General features: G+C 38.6%; 1 non-coding gene across 1 annotated transcript; it reads right to left on the reverse strand.

The window, feature by feature from the left end:
* Nucleotides 1-1,423: 1,423 nt before the first annotated feature.
* Nucleotides 1,424-1,506, reverse strand: trnal-cag (transfer RNA leucine (anticodon CAG)). Its single transcript has one exon. It is a non-coding gene; the product is annotated as a tRNA-Leu (tRNA).
* Between the last annotated feature and the right edge of the window lie 4,567 nt (nt 1,507-6,073).

A 6,073-nucleotide genomic window follows, 5' to 3' on the forward strand; every position in this document is an offset into this window, starting at 1 on the left:
CCTTGATGAATGGCCCCAGGTAATGGCTAAGACTTAAACCCAAGTTCAAGGTTGAATATATTAATACTCTCACTTAAAAGGTACATGATGGTCTCAAATACTGACATTGTTATGTAATTTGATTAATTTAGGCCAAATAAAAGAAAAATACAAAAAACAAATATTCGTAACTTTGATTGTTAGAGCATAAAAAGAGAAGATAATAATATAATAATAAAATATTAATAATACAGTTCCAGGATTTGAAGAAGTGTGCTTATCTGATGCCAAATGTTGTGTGTTTTTCCATGTTCAATGCAGGTGCCTATCTTAAGTGTGCACTTGCCAATATGAAAGCTGCCCATTAATCTGTTGTTTGGCTACACCCTGAATAGATCATCTGCCCCCGCATGTTAAATAAGAAATGATGAATACATTCAAACAAACCAATACAGTAAATAGGACCAGATTAATTTACTCAGTCTAAATTTGAATATGCAATTAAGAAGCTGTGCCAGTCTCATGGTGCCCAGACAGGCTTTACCCCTGTTACTTTTTAACCTTTACTACCTGTCACAGAGTAAGGTTGCAGTGAGGTCACAGTGAGGATTACAGGCTGGGAATGTAACTATAACCAAGAGAAGCAGCCTTGATCAACTTTTAAACACAACAGAGCATTTACACTATCCTGCTGCAGCAGGCCCAAGCTCTGGACAAATCCTATTATACTTAAAGAGAACTCCTTGGAAATACTTAAAGTGTCTGGTTTTATTTATACATTTGCTGTTTTGTTTTATTATTTCTAAACTGCACACATCTGTATATTTGGGGTTTAGCCAAACAGATGTAACAGATTTAGAGCTTCAACGATTACTAAAAGATTAGTCAATCAACGCAATCCATCATCCAACTATTTTCATAATTAATTAATTATTAAATAAAACGATTCATGCAAAAATGGCAAAAAAATATGTATCTCAAATAAGGAGATTTCCTACTTTTCTCCGTTTTACCATATTTAACTCAATTTCTTTTGGATTTTGGACTTACAAAACATGGATTTCTAAAGACATTAGCTTGGACTTTGAGAATCATGTTATAGACCCAACGATTTATCTATAGAAAATAATCGCCAGATTTATTGATAAAGAAAAACATCAAATTATATGCAGCCCTAAGCAAATTTGCATGTTTTTCACAATTTTGCTTTATGCTCCATATGTGTAATACCACCACCGTCACTCAAAAAGCAACAATATGTTAGTGTGTGCTGTAATGCTAAGTGTCAAAGTGTGTGTGCATCTCCATATGTGTGTGTACCTGTGTGTGCACGACTGCCATGTCTTCCTATAAGCCGGTCAAACACTTGCCTTAATTATCTGTACTATTAAAAGAATATCCATCAATGTGTGTAAACCTATTTAGCAAAAATACAAAAAAAGTCTGTCAGAAGTGGGATTCGAACCCACGCCTCCAGGGGAGACTGCGACCTGAACGCAGCGCCTTAGACCGCTCGGCCATCCTGACGACAGTGCCAGAAATGGCCCATATCATATTATATAATTCAAACACGACAATGTCCAATACAATGTTTCGAAGATTAAAACGGATACACCAATCATACATATATGAAAATATATAAATATGATATAAGATGTTGTGAAATATACTAGCTTAAAAACTAGCATGGATGTAGCTAAAGAAAGCTAAAATCTAATGTCAGCATGTGTCTCAAATCCTGGGATTCCAGTGCAATGATAGGAAACCTACAGTTCTGCTGGATATGAATGGAATAAAATATGGGACAGGAAATGTCTGCCTCGGGAGAAAGTCAGCAACACAGCACCCACCTCAGCTCAGTGGTGAGCTCGTGCAGAAGGGCTGTTGGCTGCAGCGTATTCTCATGGCCACTAGATGCTAACTCGCAGAAAACCACATCAATTCAACGGAAGAATCCTCCAGTTTCTTTATCAAGCCTATGGGCAGCTTGTCAAGTTGTGCAACATTTTTTTGTCCCTATGTATTACTTTCTCGCATTTTCCTTAAAATGTGTAATACAAATGGCTTAAATTATAGATCTTCTTTAAGCTCTACTTCATCACATAAACAGAAAACTGCACATTAAAATACATTTTTATACTTTACTGAGCTTTTATTTGGTACATATGCTCAATTTTAACATGGCCGCAGTGCAAATTAATCAACTTCTAAAACAACTTAAAGCCATTAAAGTATGAACTACTCAAAATATACTGTAATAATTCATTTATAGACAATATTGACTATATTTATATATTAGGAAGAAGCAGTTTTTGTGAAATTATTTTTCATGCTTTTAGTTAGAAAGAAAAAAAAATTGGGAACACTTTCAGGAAGTGACATATTTTTTGGAGGGAACTTAAATGACTAAGTAGGGTGAGAATAAACGTTCTCTCGTGTCTTTGCATGTTTCATGATGTTAATCTGCTGGTCACACTCTAAAAGAACCATTGTGAATGTGAGCGTGAATGGTTGTCTGTCTCTATGTGCCCTGGCGACTTGTCCAGGGTGTACCCTGCCCTCGCCCCAATGTTAGCTAATCAACACAAGTAATTGAGCCATTCAAAATGTTGCTTGAAAAACAGCATTGCCGGACATATTCTGCAGAAAAAAGCAAAAAAAATAGATCTTGTTTAGTGATTTTAGACTTCTATCGATCTCATTCTACCCTTATCTTAAGTTTTCTTTATCTATCTGGTGTTGGTTATGATTACGCACTGCTAGAGACAATTAAGAGAATCATTTCATCTCAATAAGTTATGGTTCAAACACATTTTTCGCTTAATTAATGGCGGTTGTAGGATAGTTTAATAGGGTATAGCCTACATATCTTGTCCTAATGTTTGATTTATATGTCTGAGAGGCACTCTTGCCTCTAGAATTATTATCCTACTACTAAGCAGAAATTGGTCAGTTTATAGATGGCATAAGTTAGCCTATAAGGTCATGGGCTATTGTAATTAATGGGTTTTTATAGATTCTTAGTTCCAAACACCTAGGGGAAAACTGCCTCGTGAAAGTGCGAGCTGTGTAAGCACAATTAACCAAAGTACAGGTCAAAACTTGCAGTTACATTGTGCTTAAAAAGAGCTGTGATTTTTTTTTAAAATGTACCCACATGTACTTCTGTTTTCGGAATAAAGACGTACTTGAAGAGTCCAGGGAGCCGACACGTGAAGTTAGTGGAGCTCATATGTTTGACTCAGTCTTGTGTAATATGATAGCTTCTGTGTTGGAAAATGAACAGCACTGTAAGTTGAGATGGTTTGTGAGTTCAGGCTTGTGGATACGTGACTGCAGCATGCTTTATTTGCTTATCAGGTATTTCAGCTATCAATGCTCTTAAGTAGCCCGCCATCTGTAATAAACATAGACCCATCCAGCTCATATCCTGTTTTGAACCTGTCAACATGGTACTTTAGTTAAAGTGTCTGAACTCTGGGGACAACTGTGTGAGTCATTTCCACGTATCTCATTTTTGATGTTGAGTCTTTAAGGGAACAGGGCTGAGCACCTAGCAGGAAGGGATTCCTCCGAGCTCAGACATCAACAACATCCCGAATATTAGACCCACAACGTAAAGGTCAGAGGAATGGGAGTGAGCGTGGAAATGATGCCAGGGTGACCCATTGCCAAGGTCATACAGGAGCGCTCTTACCCAGACATGCTGGTTGTAAACAGCGCACATCAAGGCAGCGGAAATGCTGTGTGTCATGACTGACGCACTTTATCTCTGAATAAGCATGCTATAAGGGGGTTTGTTGTTCCTGTAGCCTATGTAGGAACTTGCATCACTGATCAGTCATCTTACATCACACTTATACAGTTTTCATGTCCCTGATGGAGCATTAATGACTCCAGAGATGTGGGCAGGATGTCGTTGTGTATACAGCACTTTTTTTTCTGTGCCAATAAATACTAATTGATATTAATTAGGGCTAACAATTTTATGTAGTGAGGTTATCAGTGAGGCCGTATTAAAGTAGTGAGGCTTTGATCTTTTCAAGGCTTTTTTCAACCCCTCTCTTAATTTGCATCAACAATCCCTCATGACTGCAGTTCAATTTTTTGACTATTTCGGCACCAAATACTTGGCATTAAGGCGAATCATCATCAGCCTTGCTTCTGCTTGTGCTTGTTGTTTATTACCCTCGTTAAAAAGAATACGACAAAAGTTGATAGCAAAAAAAGGTATCAGATGTCATAGGCATATATGTTGGTGTTATATCATGCTATGAGCCAATCAGATTGCTTAATTTGAGCTACCCGTTTTATAATAATATTCATACATTTAACATAATATTAGAATAATAAAGTTATTCATCATTGTTGTCAAAAAACGTCTCAAGTATTATCTATTTTGATTTTATGGACGATATATGTGTTAAAATATTCATAATTTAAGCATACTCAGAATGTCTCTCAAGCTGTCACCAGTCACCCTGGTTTGCTTTGTCTATCCTCCACAGTAGCTGTTAAAAGGGGCTCTCTCACAACGCTGAACTTATAACATCACTCATCTAACTCATTAGTGCGTCTGCTTTTCAGGATGCACGCTGAGAGTAAACTCTGTTGGTGCAGGATCCAGAGCCATGATGGCAGTTTGTGGGCCCACTAAAATAGAAACGATGGAGAGTTACTTAAGACATGTAGCCCTTGTGATCAAAGACATGCAGCCCTTGTCCTGTTAAAGAGCAATGTCCAAATGCACTTAATGTGAATGTATAAAGCAAAAACAGCAACATCTCACAAGATGCACAATTTTAAGCTTTCCTATACTTTGCAGGAATTAGCCATATCCTTTACATTTCACTGCTTGCATCATCCCAGTCTTGAGTGAACAAAGTTGTCAGAGATTAAAAACACTATGTCAATCAAAACAATCAATCAAAAATAGGTAATGCCTCTTCCAGTTATTTCCACGATATGGGAACACACGCAGAACAGATACGGATGTTCTATCTCTTAAATGGAACAACCACATTGCAATTAGGAAGCACAATAGGAACATACTCCTCCACATTGAGGTGAAGAGTTACATCACCCCTGGGAGAATCTGCGGCAGTCACAAACAAGCCAGATAGCGCTGCAGCATACACCAGTGCAAGCCATGATATTAAAGAGAGAAAGAGGGAGCAATGCGTGCCAGGAGGTAAAAATAGGACGTGAGCTGTAATTTCGCTTGTTTTTAAAAATAATACATCTGTGCTTGTAAGTTTTTTTTATCCCTTGACTTTACAGTGCTGTTTCTAATTTGAGTAAAACATTATTTTACACAAACACAAATATCTTATTAAAGTGGGGAGTTTACTATGCATATAGTTTTGGAGGACATTTCTAAATCCTTTTTTCCGTGCATTCTGCAGTACTGCTCAAGCTTTACCGCCTGTGCCGATTTGGTAATCAGTCCGTGCTTATGGGTAAATGGAAATCTAGCCTTCTCCTTCCCTGGGTTGGCAGCCATGTGCTGGCCTCCCTCTGTGCTTTTGCTGGTAGCCTGTATCTGCTTAGAACAGGTGCCGGATCCCGTTCGGCTGCAGCATTCACAGCACAGGTACGGGTGGGAGGCCCTTGGCTGCTCGTACAGTCCCCCAAGTTTTCCAGGGGTCCCCATCTGTGTCCCCGCACATCCTCTGCCACATGGCACCTGTCCCTCGACGGGTCTGGTCCATTCTTCGTCCGGCGACGTACACGCCTGCCTGCCACCCCACACTCTGCCTGTTGTTGAGCCACAATGAGATGAAGAATAGCTGCACCCATAATCCCTTGCTGTGAGATGTGTGTGTGTGTGTGTGTGTGTGTGTGTTTTTTTTTCCTCCTCCTTCCAGATTTAGGGCCAAGTACAAATTGTAAACAGGTTATTATGCTGCTGAAACACACTCCAACTGGAAATGCACTCCGACAACATTTAGTGTTTACTGATGTAAGTGTGTCTTTATCCATCGCACAGAAAATTTTAATTTGGTGTAAAGTTCGCTGCATTTACTGTGATGATGTTGTAATGGGAATGTTGTTTTCTATTTGCAAGGCTTAACAGGAAAGAGATGATTATCCC

The sequence above is a fragment of the Anarrhichthys ocellatus genome, unplaced genomic scaffold (assembly GCF_004355925.1).
Source record: "Anarrhichthys ocellatus isolate YVR2014 unplaced genomic scaffold, GSC_Weel_1.0 scaffold52, whole genome shotgun sequence".
Lineage (NCBI taxonomy): Eukaryota > Metazoa > Chordata > Actinopteri > Perciformes > Anarhichadidae > Anarrhichthys > Anarrhichthys ocellatus.